Source organism: Montipora capricornis, chromosome 6 (assembly GCF_036669925.1).
Source record: "Montipora capricornis isolate CH-2021 chromosome 6, ASM3666992v2, whole genome shotgun sequence".
NCBI lineage: Eukaryota > Metazoa > Cnidaria > Anthozoa > Scleractinia > Acroporidae > Montipora > Montipora capricornis.
The window spans coordinates 52,146,663-52,164,162 of NC_090888.1; the positions used below are offsets into that span (position 1 = coordinate 52,146,663).

General features: G+C 39.0%; 1 protein-coding gene across 8 annotated transcripts in view; it reads left to right on the forward strand.

Annotated features, from left to right (window-relative positions):
* Nucleotides 1-17,500, forward strand: part of LOC138052454 (G-protein coupled receptor 161-like) — a 55,802-nt gene that overhangs the window by 29,278 nt on the left and 9,024 nt on the right. Inside the window, exon 1 of one of the 8 annotated variants that reach the window (XM_068898953.1) lies at nt 8,374-8,513. The exons of 3 other annotated variants lie outside the window; for them this stretch is intronic. The gene's annotated coding sequence lies outside the window, so the exon portion shown is untranslated. Of the gene's footprint in view, nt 1-8,373; nt 8,514-9,941; nt 10,076-10,518; nt 10,540-15,174; nt 15,323-17,500 lie in introns of those variants that run through there. 4 more of the 8 variants (XM_068898950.1, XM_068898951.1, XM_068898961.1 and 1 more) reach the window with 4 other exon arrangements.

Consider the following 17,500-nt stretch of genomic DNA (forward strand, 5'->3'; position numbering starts at 1 on the left):
CGTCGGGGATGTTGTCGGCGCAAACTTGTCAATAATGACATTTAGTGTTCAATTCATATCATAATGGATATGAGTCAGTAGCAGTCACAGTACATCTTATTATTAACGTGACTTATCGCTTTTTTTGAAAAAATCCTGCTATAGAACTTTGCATTATTATGATTTTCCTCAGCTAGCGTGACGATCGATGGAAAGGTCAAATGGCGGAAAATGGAATGACAATGAGGCTGTGTTAATTGGTGGTTTACGCTGACCACTGCTACGAAAGCAAAATGGCGGCGCTAAAGATCTAACTAATTGGCAAGCATTCACTTCTGGAAACATTTATTCCGCCAAAACTCCGAAAACTAGCGTTTTAAGGCACAACGGCCCGCTGTCTGTATTTAGGTTTTTTATTTCCTTGTAAATTTTAGAATTTTTAACTAAAAACGTTTTTTTTTTGGTAACCGAAGGGGGTGCACGTGCACCCAGTGCACCTACCCTAGATCCGCCCTTGTATTGATTGAGCTTATTGACGAACGTGACCTTCCAGAAATACCCTGTGATGCAAACACCCGTTCATACACAAGTAGTGTATCAGATGGATTAACTGGTTCCTTTCGGTATTGAATAAACGAAAAACTTTCTTGTTGTTTCTTCGATCCCCGCTAATTTATTAAACGTAACCATAAGCAAACAACAGACACTTCCAGCGTCCTGACAGATGGACGCAATCATTCACATGAAGTGGGGCACCAACTGCCATGTGTAATTACTTAGGAGATGGCAAAAGCTCACCTGATAAATAATGGAAAGGAAGTATTTTTCGATGAGTCGAGGAGCACAAGGATTTTTTGCGCGTATTCCAATCCATCATTGCATAAAAAGCAAAAAAGTGTATCATTATTCCAATTTTCTCGAAGGAGTGAAGTTTCACCGGCGAGAATCGAGGAAGATATTTAACAAGGAAGTCGCTGTCATTTCTAGCGAAGTGCAAGTAAACATCTTATTACTTTATCTCAGATATACTAGCGTGTTTGGGTTAAATATTGACATTTTGTACGTCTTTAAATTATTCCAAATTTCTGTCACACTGGACAACTTCATTTATTGCGACATTCATTCATTCATTCATCACGCAGAATGAATGACACACAAAACGTGTCTTGATATATAACATACGGCATTGCTTGTAAAATCCTTTTAATCATTTAGTTTCATTATTGATATGTCAAGACGACAGGTAGGCGCCCAACTGTTTAGATCCTGCTGTATTTTAAAGAGCACTGGAACTTCGTGGCTGATTGAATGCCGTTTTCCAGCTGACAGCTTATGTACTAGTTGGTCTGCCACTTTGAAGATCTTTATTTGGAGGACACATGTATTTAGGAACTTCTTTAATTGGATATTGAACTGCAAAGAAGTTTGAGTAAGCGCATCAACTTCTTCAAGCTCGCGCGGTCCAAACCTATATGTCACGTTGTATAATACGGATAGTTACTGTTAATAGTACACACTCACACAATATCAACTCCATGCAGTATTCAGAGCACGTGATCATAAGATGAAATTAATTTATTATCCAGGAACTTCGTTCCGTGCTGTGGATAACCCGTAAGTTTGTGTATTTGAAGGCCGAGTAAATTCGGGGCTGTCGGAGCTTCCCGATATACTTCTTTCCACTGAATGTGGGAATAGTGTATTCTTTTAATGACGTATGGAAACATCGGTAGAATTGAAAGGTCTACTTTGTTTTGTGGATAACAAAGCTTGAGTTCTTTGGGCCAAGTTCCACAAAACACTATGTATGACGCAATAGGTGTTGGAGGTGGGTGGCTCTTGCGTTTGTCTCAATGACCAATCAAAATCTGATATTGGTAGTTTATCAAACTTAGAAACGAAAAAAAAAGGCACATGTGCTAAAAGGGATTGCCCTACGGCCGGGGAACAGCTTTCTTCTTGACAACGCCCTCATAACATATTGGAGGTCCAAAGAAAGCTTTGAACACTGAGGTGTTGGTTGAATTTAATGAATGTACTAAGACATAAAGTAGAAATATCCCAACACCTTTCTTCTGTTTCTCTGATAAGAGCCGCATATAAACAAGCAGAAATAGATTTGTCACACCACAGAAGTGACTGAGTTGAAGAAGACATACCGCGATTTTGCTAAACGTCAAATTTGATGGATTATACATGACGCGCACCAAATTCTCAACCAAAATCAACCAAGTTTGTTTTGTGGCTTGTTTGATTTACTATGACGTCAACTCTTGTGATTGGTCCAAATGTATTTAGTTTGGTTACGGATTTTACTTAATTTTAATTCACCGTATGGCAGCTCTTCCAACTATTTTACACAACCAAGACAGACAACAATCAAAAGAGCTTTACAGTATTCAGTCTAATGTTTATAGTATCCTCTCGCTTCCCTTTGACATCTTAGAAATCATTGGCCTTTCAACAAGAACAACGTGACGAATATACCTAGTCACAATTGCAAACAAAAATCTCTTTTTAACGGACAAACCGTGCACGTGACACCAAGGACATTGGATCCTAACCTTTCAATCAAGAGAAACGCTAACCAAAAACGATCAACTGAAACTTGAGATTTTAAAAGATGCGAGTTCAACTTGTGTTAATTTTAGCAGAGCTTCCACGCGCGCATAACAAGAAGTGGACCTAACGCATAACTTAATTAGCCACTACCTTAGAAAAATTCTGAAATGCATATGGCGTTAAGTGGTTTGGTTCCCAAAATGTCAATTTTTTGGCTTTCATTTGTTTTTTCAAAAGTGAATAAATTATCTATTTTTAGCAAAAGACAGATAAAAATATCAAACCACCTTGATCAAAGTTAATTGCTTGGAGAATAATATAAGCCAACACACGGCAGAGGCCGTGAATATTTATTTTTTCGTCTCCAACAATTCAAAAGATAATTTATGATGTTTTTACCGGAAAATTCAAAATACGTTTGTCACGTCTTCGAAGACTTCTTGGGAAGAAAGTGCTGATGCTATGCGAAATTTAGGGTGTTTGAACTTTGTTGTAACGAATTTACTTGATTACGATAAAATGTAAGGTTTCCTTGCTTTATCTGGCACAATTTGGAGTGAAAAGTTTGTTTTCCATGAATTTGCTACAGAGCCCCGCTCGGGGCACGAAAATCAGTTACAGTGATTCCACTTAATTTTAAATACTTTTTATACTTTAATTGTTTTTCACATCTTGTTATTGCGTGATTGTTGCCGCAGATATGGTGTAGGGTTGACATAGGCTCGTGGACTCCGGTTTTTTTTTTCCCTTTAAGCTAAATTATTCTTAGTTTGATTGAGAATTTTCTCAAGTGAGATTCCACCTTTCCCTCCGTCATGTTAAAACGTAAGCCTTCAGGCTTTTATTGAACCTACGGGTCAACTACATATAGGTGTACTTTTTTAAAAATACGGATTTGGTGTCTCTAAGCCCGAGCTTTTAGCAGCAGGCACAGGCCGGCAAATCCCTTTTGAAATGGCACAAGCAAAGATCGTCCGACAATTACTTTGTGGCCGCTGAACTTTTGATACTGTTGTTCTCGGCTTGAGACTAATCAGTGAAATTCCCGCAGGGCAATATTTGAGGAAAAAACATCACTGAGTGGTTGTTTTCCTTAGCTTCGCATGCAAAAGACGTGCCAGTTTATGTGACATTGACTTTGAAGACTTTACAAAGACGCGATTTGTACTTTAGTTTGCTTGAAACGGTCACAGACTGACATTCAGTCTGCTTTGAGCTGAATTGACCCTGGGAAAATGTGATTTTAGCACCACTGAGGAAAACTAGCGTGCCATCTTGGAAAAGATTTCTCGAAGGTAAGCTACCTAGAGTGAAAATCAATATAACTAAAGAAAAAAAGAATCAATACTGTATCGGTGGAAACTTCCGACAAAGTGGCTACGCCGGTTAAAGGTCAACGCTTAGAAATGCTTTCCTGACTGGCTTAAGAAGGTCAATTTATCAAGTGATTGCACCTGAAAGTCATAATCCCAGTTAGGAAGTAAACCTAAGCACTCACGAAGAAACCTGATAAAAAAAAATCCAGGCTTAATTAAACGTACTCGAACCCATGACAGTGCGGATTGCATTGCAGGCCGCTCTGAATTATCGAGACATTTGATAGTTGGTCGACGGACAGTCCCGTTGGCGAAGTATATATCAGAAGAGAATGCATGAGATATAAAATTTTTGAACTGCGAATTGCGATCGTTCTCATGTGAACAACTCGAAAGACAAGCACAATAGTCATAACTCACACAACATGGTTTAATAAAGGAGCTTAGTCTATTTTCAAACCAAACTAGTTGGAAATTTTTACAGAAAACTGAATTCTCTTGAACAACGATCATTCATGAGTAGCACGATTAAGTTTAATTCAATTTTGACGGACGTCCGAGGTACCACATACTTATGGAGGTAGTTGTTAGTTCTTTGGATTGTGTGGCAATATTTTCCTTTTCAAGAAATTTCTTTAACCCTGTCCGGCCCAGGGTCTCTCCTCTTGTCGTTGATGCAGACTTAAGGGAAAGAATTCAAGAGGGATCCTATTCGAAAGAGGTTGGAAATCGCTTCAATCCAAACTACACTGATCTCATATTATCTTTATACCACAGGTTCAACATAAAAATGTTTGTAAAACAAAGTTGTAAACTAAGACGTGTCTTAGTAAGTTAAAGTAAGTCAACTTTATTTATGGCAGGTAACGACATATCAGATATTTCTGATAAAACAGAAATATCTAGTAGCCAACAAATTTGGACGGGGCTTTACGAGCACCCGCGCTTTCTTAAGACTCCTTTTGAGTGAGTAGACCTTTACATATTGCACAGTCAAAAATAAATGCTAAACAGAGAAATCAACATCGACTGACACTCTCTGTCATGGTTGCCTCGGTTTTTCCTGTTGTGCCGATTTTCAGTATCAAACGTTCGTAGCTATGCGCTCTCGAAGAGATTTTCTACGATGGCTGTCTTGAGACCAAGGGACCACAGCAACGCAGATTGCTAGTATTGAATGGAAGTGGATTATATTATTTGGATTAATTATTTTCTTTCCTTTTAACGCTACGATAAAAATAAAAAATAAAAAACACGAGAAAGGCTTAATGAAGAAAAATATTCCATCAGGCATAACTGACTGCATATGGCGAACACAATATTTCTATTATTAATTGTTTACAGATTGAATAGTTTAAAGACATGCTTTTTTAACACAATATTTGGCACTGTTCTGGCCTATTTTGCCACAAAATTACTCAAGTGTTTTGAAGTGAATCTTACTCGCGTTGATCTTCTTAATTAACACTGGTCTCAGTAACTGATGTAGATGGTTTTGCTCGTGTATTTTGATATTGTTGATGTTTTGGCTAAAGTTTCCGACAGTTCTTCGGCTTGAGGAGTTTCCTTGTGACTTGAGGTGTTTTGACCCTTGATAACTTGATCTTGATGACGTCTCGCTATACCACATCTTCATAGGACACTGGACTGGTTTTACGATGAACTTCCCATGACATCGTTTTCCCCCTGGTTGACTGGTCCTCTCAGTTTCAAATCTTCGTACTCCCACGTGAAGGTTATGATTTCGTCTCTGATTCTGTTGTTCCCTCCATGCCTTCTTGTCAACGACAGGTTTTAGTAAGTCAAATCTGTTTCTCAGCGTCTTCTTCATCATCAGCTCACTTGGACTTTCCCCCGTAATGGCGTGATTCTATACCTTAGCAGAAATTTGGCCACTCGACTCGTCAAAGACTTATCTTTTTCACGCTGTTCTTGAACATCTGAACTACTCTCTCAGCGTAACCCATTGTTCTGGGGATGATATGGAGCTGATGTGATGTTTAGCATCCCATTTTCATTACAGAATTCCTCAAGTTTTCTAGATGTTAAGCAAGATCCGTTGTCACTAACTAGTTGTTTTGGGAATCCATGAATAGAAGTTCATCTTAATTACAAGGCATGACCTCCATCCACGTGGAATAAGACTGAACCAACAACGTACGTTCCGTGAATGGACCTGCATAATCCGCATGTACCGGTACCCAAGCTCCACTAGGATGCTCCCAGGGATGTGGTTCTGATACAGAGGGACTTCGAGAATTGACTAAACAAGAACCACAATCTGAAACTTCTCACGTGGCTTCACTGAATATCTGTCGATATTGGGCCAACAAACTTCTAGCAAGGGCTCTCATTCCAACAAAATATGCTTTCTTCCTTGCTATGGTATTACTTCTCTTTGACCCAGGAAAAGACAATGCTGCTCCCTGCAACAAGATATTTCATCTAATCGGCAGACAGTGTGTGGGATTCCCTTCAGCTGGGTTTCCATCCTTCTTTGACAAATAGCTGGAACTGAAGAAATTCCGTGTGGGACATTATTCTACCGCTTGAGCCCTTGATGAGTGTTGATAGTCGTATACGTCTTTGGCTCCTTATCAAGTTCCACCTGATTATATGCTGCTCTCAAATCTAACTTTGCGAAATGTGTACCTCCTCTCACAACGTTGATTATTTCATGAGTCGACAGGAAATTAAAACTTTATTCACCATCAACTTGTAATTTTCACACACTCTAATAGAACCATTGCTCGTTTTCTCAACTGAACAAACTCCTGGTGAGGCCCACTCTGAGTGAGCGACCTTAGCAACTATGCCGTTTCTCTCCAGCTGGACTAACTCCTTCCCCTCGTCTTCTTCATATGCATAGACAAGAGAACAAGAAAAATTCTGTAGAAGATTGGCTTAGTGTCTTTTTTTACGTTAACATGACCTTTCATGTTCTCCATATATAGTTCCTGGATTCTTATCAAAGGCGGATGAATACTTCTTTAAACGTGCTTTTCGGGCTGTCTCATAATCATGAATGTGTTTAACATGTAGTTCTTTGGGCACATTTCTCTGACACTTTTCGTAGAAAAGTAATTTCTTTTTGGTCGGCAAATCTCAATGTGAACAAAGTGTCCCCGAGCTTTAGAAATGTTCATGATTGAACATGTAAGTGTGTCGATCTCCATTTCCAGCATTCTATTGTTCAGTAATCTTCAGCTCACACATGCGCCAGTCTCATCATCTAACCGACTGTGTGCCGAAACATCTGGTCACTCTCAGAGGAATCATCATCTAACGTTTTCGCATTTTCACTACTTTGAAACCAACGAGAAGTTGTCACATCGTGGCTATATGACTTTTCTTGTGACAATTTTGACAAGTGGCATTCTTGAAAGGACAAACATTACGATTGCTGACCTACCACACCTGTAACACGGTCTGAATTCTTTTTTCTTCTCCTTATTTTGTCTTAAATACGTTTTCTGAATAGTGTCTTTGCCTCCACCTGAGCCCCCTTCATGGCTGACTCACGTGCAAGGCAAATCGCTATGGCTTTATCTAAAGTTAAATCCTTCTCTTCCATCAAATCTTTGAGTACTTGCTCATCCTGAATTCGCTGAACAATCCTGTCTCATAACTGATCCTCCATCTGGTTCCTACGTAACTTGGCTTCAAACTGTCAGAAAGAGACTGGCCTGGCTTTCAACGTTTTTGCAAGAATTGAATCTGTACCTACAGAGTAGTTCAGCACGCTTTTCGATCGGTGTGGTAAAATAATTCCGTATCAGCGCAACAAAGTGTCGGTAAGTTTTATCAGCAAGCTTCTGCGACTGGGCTACAAGTTCCGTAACAGATTAAAGTGTTTGGCTCCAGTAGAGTAGTAGAGTAGCTTTTCTTACATTGTCATAGTTACCGACCTCGCCCACGAAATAGAATTCATAACGTTCAACTGTAGGCGTCCCATGACTCCAATTCGCTGTTAAAATCGTTTAACTTCGGCATGATTGCTTAAATTTCCAAAATTCCGAAAATTGTGAAGTTTTTCCTCGTCACCAATGTGTGAAGGTTACGGACCGAGCACAGACGCCATGACAGTTCGGAATCAGGGCGAGGTTTATTGTAAAGAAACACTGTTAACATAGAATCGCGGCACTGAGGAACCGCGGATTGCGAAATTATGCAAAGGACACATCATAGGCAGTACGCTTGTGTCGGGCTTTTCTGATCCGTTTCTCTTCTTTCTTCTCGCTTCTTAGAAAGCGTACCACTCAGGCTTTTCATTTTCTGGTGGAAACATAGCCATGGCTGTTGTGACGTCACGACAAAACGGAGGAACAATGATGTGGAAGATGGTACAGATTAATTGGCACAAGCTGTTGTGGTTGCCAGGCGACAAGGCTAAATAAAGGATATATAAAACAGATTAAGTTTTACAGTTTTCATCACCATCTTAGCAATTACTTCCATTTGAGTTTTTTTAGTATTTTCAAAACTATCAACAACATTGATGTTAATTTTGTTCCAGACTCTTGTCAAGTGCTGTAAAGTGTGAAAAAGACATCTTTGCGATGGGTTATGAGATCAGCTTCCTCTCATAGTCTTTTGCTTCGAAAAAGGAAGGAGAGACAAACGGAGTTTAAATCAAGGCTTTGTCATGCCAACAAGGTATTATTTATCCTCAGTTTTGTCTCAATTCAATTCAAGAGATTTAAGTTAAAGTCCTAACGCAACACTAAAAAATACAATAGATTTTAAACGTATTTCATTTTCATAAGAAGATAAATTGTGAATAGAACGGATGCCTATTGGGTTAACACTTATACTCCGATTCGGTTTATCCTTAATTGTCTTTGGAAAAACGTGTTTGTTGTCCATTTACAAATGAACTCATCGACTAATTGACAAATCCTTGAAAGTCGAAATGTCCTTAAGAAAGACCGCTTCCTATGAATGTAAACAAGTCTCAATCCTCGACCGGCTGCATATGCTGTTGGATTTTCCCTTCGTTTGAGCACTGTTTTCAATAAAATTCACCCCTTATTGGGACACGTATGACGTAACAGTGACGTAAGCCACCTATTCGGTCACAAACACGTTTTGTACGTGTTTCAAAAGTGTCCTTTTTAAACACTTTTTAAGCCCACGAAAAACTTTCGATTGGTAAGGAGGATTACTCTAGTGTCATCCCCCTAGGATGATTGGATAAAGTCTTCGAGCAGTCACAATCGAGCGAACAAAACCAATCGAACTCTTTTGTTCCCTTATCATTTACCGCAAATAGATGAAATGATGTCGTAAGCCTGAGTACTAAAAAAGCACCTAAGACGTTAGTCAAATGAGATTACTGAGTTGCAAACTCGCTCCTTGTTCGGCAGCCATCTTTGTTATATTTCTTACCTCACTTAACTTTCTTTTTTAGTACCTCACTTAACGTCATCAACATATCTCATACTCCACAAACACATGGCAACATGGGATCTCTTTGTTAAAATAATAACACGTTTGTACATTTGATCGGTTTCCATATATCTTAGACGATTAGCAGGCTTTAAGCATAATTTAACAAGAAAACGGAGAACAAAATGGTTTTCCCGGATCTGTTATCTCTGTTTTGATTAAATATATAGAGATCATTTCTATCATCTTGAAGCATTAAACGAAGATTTCATGCAAACTACTGTTCAAAAGTTGAAGAGTTTCTTCTCCACTTTTTCTGACGGCGTTTCTGGATATACTTAATTTACTCTTTTAATTTCGCTTTACTTCTTGACCAGATGGAAAAAGATACCTTATTAATATTAATAAGTGGACGAACATCCGCTAAATTTAGTTTTGGGATTTTAATAAAGTGATACGTGGTGTTTGCTTTGTCAAACTACGAGAATCTGTCACAAGTGAAAAAATTTAAATGCGGTCTTAAATTAACCACTCTGGATGTTATAAAGAAAACTCACTGGCGCTTTGATAGAAATATTATTATCGATTGCGGCGCATCTTAAAATGCTGTCAGCTGAGTGATTGCCTGACGTCAAACTCTGCCAATAACGAAATAAATACATGCATTTCAGTTCAAACAGTTGTCATACAATGGACACAGCCACAAGCAAGATCTTTAGTGATTCATACCGTATATTTTACCATTCCTCCTTTATCATGATGTTAGATGTAAAACAAGTCGTCTCAGTAGCACGTAGTTTGCTTTAGCAACGAAACGTTTTTCGGAGAAGGTATGTTGTCGTTAAATGTATTAGATGCATGATCTCGGTAAGGGTTTATCGATCTTGTTTTCAGTTGTACATTGTTTGCTTTCATGCCGAATTTTGCAATCTTTTCCTTCAACATTTTCCTCTAAAGTAACAATGCACCGTCACTTAATTAAGGCATGTTATTTAGGTTCTTTCTTTGTTCCTCACCAAAGCAACGCAGTTTTATAAAACAGCACCATAAAAGTTTGATGATGTTTTCGCTTTTATATGAATAGCATATTTGTAAGTTCGCGCTCGCGAAAAAACTACATTTGAAAACTCCCACATACAAGTTGATTGTTGTGGAACAGTTCTTGCTAGTGAACAGAAAGCAATCATCTTCATAGGGATAATCGACAAACCGTGTGGGAAACGGAAAATCCACCTTCAGACGACGTTTTCGGGCAACTTGCCGATACAAGCAATAGTTGGTCATATTACTTATGGTACCGACTTTTTTTTTACTAGTAACGCGACATGTTTTAGTTAGCTCTTACGTGTCAAAGTGCAACAGTTTTCCCCGCGTAACGCAATTGTAACATTGCGAGAATATGTGATCTATGAGATGGGGCGGTAGAGCTAAATTGATACCTGAAAACTGCCGAATGTGCAACTTTTGCCGGGACCAGAGAGAGAGAGAGAGAGAGAAAGAGATGTCAAAGGCCTTCGACTTCCGTTCATTATCGTGATACCAAGAATTTGAACTCTGAGAAAAGTTCTCGCCTTTGTTTTTTTTCTTTTTCTTGTGTTTTTTTCAAGCATGCCAGCGTAAAACTGAAATTCATCACATCATTTGTTCAATCTTGCGATCGTTTTTCTAAAACTGAGATGTGTTGTCAGTGGAACTAGATACTTCACTCCCACTTCCAACATCCGTACGGGCAAGCGGATCGCCGTAAATTCGTTTTTTTCGAGAGGCTCTCGGTTTTTTCTAAAATGCCTGTGTTCAAATCAAATTCATCATTTTATTTGTTCAATATCGTTTTTCAATAAATGTATTATTCGTCGAAGTTGCTTTGCAAACTAAAGGGAAAATGCTTCAACTAGAGTAAACGACATTAAAATTTTAAAAAAAGCTGTCGAACACAAAACGTGAAAGAGTTTTGGACCAAGCAGCCCAAAAAGAGGATCACAGCTGTTGTTTTTCGCTCATTGTTTCGGCCAACTAAAAGCTTTTTTTCAATAAAGTATTGAGGCATGTCAGGAATCAAAGAGAGAATGAGGCAATGTCACTTCGTTTGTTTGTTAGGAAATTCGATCAACTTATCCTATTGGCTTCTATTTCGAAGGATTTTTGAAGAAGGAAAATAAACGTCATCCGATTAGCGAAACCCAGCCTGCAAATCTTGTGAGGTTTTCCCATTGTAATAAAGGATCTTTTTTTCGTTTGTGCATTGAAGTGCATTTAGTGATTAATTACGAATTGTTTTTATCTTGAATAGGAAACTTTTAAACTTTTCCAGTTAATTAGAAAGGGGAAATATTAAAGCACGAAAAATCTTGCGATAAATTTAGCCTCATATCTGACAGCTGTATTTATACAGGCGAGGCAAATAGGTGAGTTTGATTTATTCATAACAAATTCTAACTATAAATGTTTTCAACCAAAAAACGCATTTGCACAGATTTGCTAGGTTCAAAGGAAGGGTGTAAGGCTGAAATTCCGTCTCATTTAAGTAGGAAATCTCAAATCAAAACTGAAATGGTAGGAGGATGGGTTTAGTTTGTTAGCCTGAGAAAACTATGATAGTTGACCTATAATAGTACGTTTTGCTAAAAATAATAAAGATCGTCACGGAAATATAGGTTTGACTAAGAAAAATATTAAGGAAAATTACCAAATTGCTTATCATTTATCATTTGGTCGACGACGAAAAAGAGCTACTTGAGTGACGAAAAAGTACCTTCTGTGAAAAAATCCTGAATACCTGTCCACTTCTAATAAGTTGCATCAAGAGGCCCCAGGTTTTGAGGGGAAATCAATTTGTCATTCGGTGAGAAGTCGTCTGCCCCGCAATCCTTTATTCTCGTCGTGATATCACGTACTCTGATCGGAGACTTGTTGAAGTTCTTTGCATGTTTTTACCCGTGTAGAAAAGACTTTTAAAAAGCCTTTCGATTCTGATCGAAATATGCCACTAAAAAAGTAAATATCAGGTTCGACCAATACCACTTCAGGTGACAATAAAAGCAAAATTGCAATAGTCTTATCGAACGAAGAATCCGAGTTCAGTATAGCCTTACATAAGATTCAACAACAGGCATTTGACATATTTATAGCATACGCCTCGCTGTTATAAGCTTACGAAACCGGCGACGGTGGCTTCATAGCTCAGTTGGAACAACATTTCACCGGCGTCGCAAACGTCATGAGGTCGAATCTGAATTTTGAGGTGCGCTAGAGACAACTGCTCAAATTCTCCAGAGAAGTGCGACGATCATTTCTCCCTTTCGAAAGAAATTTGGGATAAAATGTACCTTTCGGAAGATTTGTCGCTAAATCCAAAAGTTGCGTGACGTTTTGTGTTGCTTTGACCAGAATTGCAGGGGGTAGAGTTTGACGGAATAACCAGGCGGCAGAGATTCAGTCAAGGAAAAAAAGGGAAATAAAGAAATAAATAGTATTGCCCAAGATATGAAAAAAAGGAAACATCTTTTCGGCTACAAACGGGGAGTCAAAGCCACTTCCAGTAGAAGGGATCAGAAGTCCTATCGTACATTTATTTCCTTCCTCGGTCCTTTCACGCCGGGCCCAGCAAATCAGTGGCCTGCTTCCAACTGTGTGGCTCCATAACTCTGTTGATGGCGCATTGCACCGACATCGCAGAGATCATGGGTTCAAATCTCATTGAGGCCACCTAAAGTTTTTCAGGTGTCTACGAAAGACAATAACTTAAATTGACCAGATAAATGAGAGGATCACTTATTTCTTCTTTCTTTCGTAAAGAAAGTTGTTGCTTCTTTTGTGTCATCTGACTTCAAGTTTCCAGTCTGTAACTTACAACCCTCAATGTTCATGCTCAGGGCGGCGTAAAGTGATTCCCGGAACAGGACTGAAATCTGGGTCAATAATCTGGACATGAGTAAGAATTTTTGTTTTGAGGGACCCATCGTTTTTGTCCATGAAACAACAGCTATGAAAAACGGGCTCAAAGGTGACTCGAACCCATGCCCTTGCGGTTGCGCGAACAAAGAACTGGTCATTTTTACAATGACTGCAAAAAATCTCGCGCGCTCATTGGCTAATTTTTATTGTCAATAAGCGGACAGACACATAAATTTATAATTTATGCGAGGATGACGCGGTTTTGCTCGCGTCAGATTGAAGTTTCTCGCATATTTGTCTCGCGTTTTTCTCGTGTTTTGACTTAATTTTGACCCCTCTGCCTTTTTGTTATTGTAAAAAACAAATTGATGTCAGTTTTTCATACGTCTGTCCTGTTGTTGATCATGAATTTCGTCATAACATTGTCAAAGTAGCTGTGGATCCACGAGGCGATAGCCGAGTGGATCCGCAGACTACTACGACAATGTTATGACGAAGTTCATTGTCAATAACAGGACAGACGTATGAAAAACTGACATCAAGAAGTGACAATCGAAATTCGTGTGTTGCGACTGCTAAGCGAAAGATCATCGCCGGATGATTGATTTTCTTTTTCTTATACGGTACTTAAGTGAAGCGAAGAATGCGAAACAATATTTGCAATTGATAATCTTACGGATATTTTGGAGGCGTGTACAGTTGAACAAAAGAGCTTCCTGCGTCATGTTTGTTCTCTTAATTAAACCTTACTCCAAGACCTCCCTACTAAAACGTTCTAAGGTCTTCGCATTATATTAGACAGATCACAGCTAAAGAGACAAGCACATCTTTTTTCGGCATGTAAAATGGATAAAAAAAACTCTTGGTTCCTGCCCGTCTGTGTAAACTGGCACCTTTTTTCTCCCCCGTCAAGTAGAGAAGACAAGACAAGAGCTCAATGCTATATGATAGGGAATCCAGCTAGGAACATCTGTGAGAGAGTTTGTTGGATACTGCAGTTAGCCCGAGGGATTTTTCCTCCTGGTGTTATGATTTCAGAGCATTTCTTGAAGTGCCAAATTAACAGTTTTGCACAGGAGATTTCAACTTTGATTTTGACACGGTATTACAGTTAGTGTATTACGTAACATTTGTCTCTTTTAGCACAGTCTTTATTCATGTTTTCACCTATTTATGTTCTAAATATAGTACGTTTGCACCAATTTGTCGAACTACAACCATTTCGTGGACTTAAGTAATGATATGATCGATCGGAAGTGCAGCGGCCGGATTTAACTTTTGCGTCAGTCAAATCTAACTTGAGCATACTTGCCTGCCGACAATGTTTATTTGTTTCAAATAAAGCAATTGACCTTAGCTTGCTTATAGTTCTGCCTTTAAGGATATCATGCAATCTTATAATTAGGTGAATGATAAACTAACTATTACTTAGCTTTGAGGCCCTCCGGAAGGAAGAGGGGGGAGGGGGAGGGGGGGGGGGGAAATCCCTGTTCTCATGTTCTCATGTTCCCTTAAAAGAATTGCTTGTGTTATTTCCACACTTGCGCACTTGTTCTCAGCCTTTTGATCCCTAAAATGGTTTATATGTTTCCTTATTCCCTAAGATATTTTGTCTTTATTCCCCTGTTCCCTAGTTCGTTTTCGCCATGTTCTCTTGTTCCCCAAAACCCCGGGGAGACCCTCAGTTTTGTATTTTAAGGAAAATTATGGTCGATCATTCGCAATCCAGTTTAAAAGGTGCAGGGAGAAGAAAGCAAAGAGCGAAGGAATTAAATTAATCTGTTGTGGAAAGCGGCCTTCTTGATGAAGACAGTGCTTGTGAGCGTGTATCCTAAGCTAATTTTTCGCGAAATTCACTTTCCTTTTTCTCCTGGTGCTCATATTTTATTCGACTCCGTCTGTCATGTCAAAGGATTTTCACAAAAAAACACAAAGCCATAAAATCAAACATGTCTTGTTATCAATTTGTCATTTACGAGCGATAACTTTAACCAGCTGGATAACAATAACAATGGAAGACATGTGATTCAGTAATTCATCGTCGCATTTGGACCGAGGTGTGATTCCTCCGAGCGATTACTAAAGATAACCGCTCAAATATTTATAGAAAGAAAGTTTTTTTTCTTTCATCGCGAAGACCAAATATTTTCTTTTCCACCTTCAAGGAACTCAGTAAGCAAAAGGTAGGTAATTCTTCTGTGACGCACAATACTGGTTCTATTCAAATTCATTTTTTTAAAGGAAGCGTCTTTTTATCATACGAATTTCTGGCTGGGGTTAGTATCGTTAGTTGGAATCAGCTAAAGGAAATTCTCAGCCATTCCTTGGGGGTCGATTATTTCTCACAATTCTCGGTTACCTCTTTTTCTTCTCTCCATTTTTACAGTTTTTAATCTTCTGATATATAAGTTTATGAAAAGAGCTCTGAAGAACTTTTAGGCGTGCAGGTTTAACGGATAGAATTGTAATATCCCTGAAACAGCCTATTTGTGCGAAGGAAACTCAGGCAAAATTTATTTATCTCATCCAACAGTATTGAAATTGCCAATATTCAGCTGCGAGTCAAAAAGAAACCGTTTCTTAGTCAACATTTAAAAATTTGCCGATTGGTTTATCCGGTCGGCCCACTTGGGAGAGTCGTGACATGACATTCAAAAGACATTAAAGTTAAACTGCAAAATATTCTAACATCAGTAATATTTTATGTTTATGACAGGCTATCAGATTTGATGAATTTTATCTTTAAAGAGAACTGGGGTTTGAAAACTGCTTGATTGTAGATCGGATTAGCAAATGTGCGCAAATGAAATAGCTCGATTCTCGCAAGTTCGATGTCAATTCAAACTAAACAACCTATGTGTGTGAATAAGAAAGTGACAGTGGCTTTACAGTTTTCGATCGATGAAGAGCAAAAATTGTGCTATAATTAATTCAGTATTTTAGTTGCAACCAAGAAAGTTGCTTCTTCACTGAAGGTATTGTATATATGTCGTCTTCAACGAGCAACGAAAATGGAAATAAAATGGAAAAAAACTCGGTAGAAATTCAATATAGATGGCTTTTTATACTAAGTTAAAGCTTGTCTTGCCAAATCCACTCTTTGGGGCTTGGGAATAAGAAACTTCAGCTAAAACACTACGTTATGGCTAAGCCACCATGTGTGTATAGGTCAAATGTTGCCCATAGCTGCCACTGACCGGATGATGTGCGTGTGCGCAAGCGTAAGGTACTTTGGTATCATTCGGGTACCATTTTGGCTTTTCAGCGGAGAGGTGAGGATGTAGAGTTGTTGCTGTTGTTGTTGGTGATGATAGCTGGTGATGTTGGTGAGCGTCTTTGAGTGTGTGTACAGAATAATGGTCACCTTTTACCTGACACCTATTTGCACTTCTTTAATTAAAGGAAACGGACACTAATAAGGGAATAACATGACTTTTTGAGGGAATATTGTTTATTTTCTCCCGCGTAGTGTCATTTGCGGCCCGAGCGCAAAGCGCTAGGGCCGCAAATGACACTACAAGGGCGTCTTTTGCGGCCCGCTGAGCGTGTGTTTTGGAGAGGCCGATTTTCTATTTGCCCGCGTATATTGATAATAATTACTAAAAATGGAAGCACCCTTTCCATTTTTAGCTAATTGGTTGAATCAGGAGCTCGTGACCGGGATCGACCAACTCCCATATTATGCCCATGTGATGGCATTTTTGCAGATCGATCTATTTGTAGACTACCTTTTCCGTAGAAAACAAAGGCAGTTCCGGTTCGGTGACTCTGTGACGTCAAGTTAGTTTCTCGTCTTATTCGCAGGAAATTTAGCCTAAGAATAAACCGGTCTGCGAAGACGCCGTGACAGGAATATAGAGCTGTCGTTCGCTCCTAGTAATGGGCTCCGGGTAGCATATAAATGGTCTCTTGCGCGGATAACATTGCATCACCATTGATGAAGACACGGGCCTAAGTATAACTTTATAAACTGCATTCGAATTTCTTCAAACCACAGTAACATCAAACAAGGGTAAATTAGATAAGAGCGTTGTTATGGCATGGGTGGACTCCTCAGCACAGTAACAAATGAGTCTATTTTTAGAACACCCGTTCCAGCGAAAATCATATGTCTTGTCGGTGAAAAAAAAAACGTGACAGAAGCAGTCACGCGTGACATGGCTTCTTCTGATTGGTTAAAATTGGTGGCCCTTTGTTTGTTTCGCGAGCAAAGTGTATCTGTTCTGGGGCAAGACCGCAAAGTGATAAATCAACACTCTTACCTAATTCACTCTTGCATCAAACTATGTCTGATGGTCAACGCGGTTGCAGTGTGAACTTCAGAATGTAGTTGTCGTTGAAACAATTTCTTGGCAGACGAC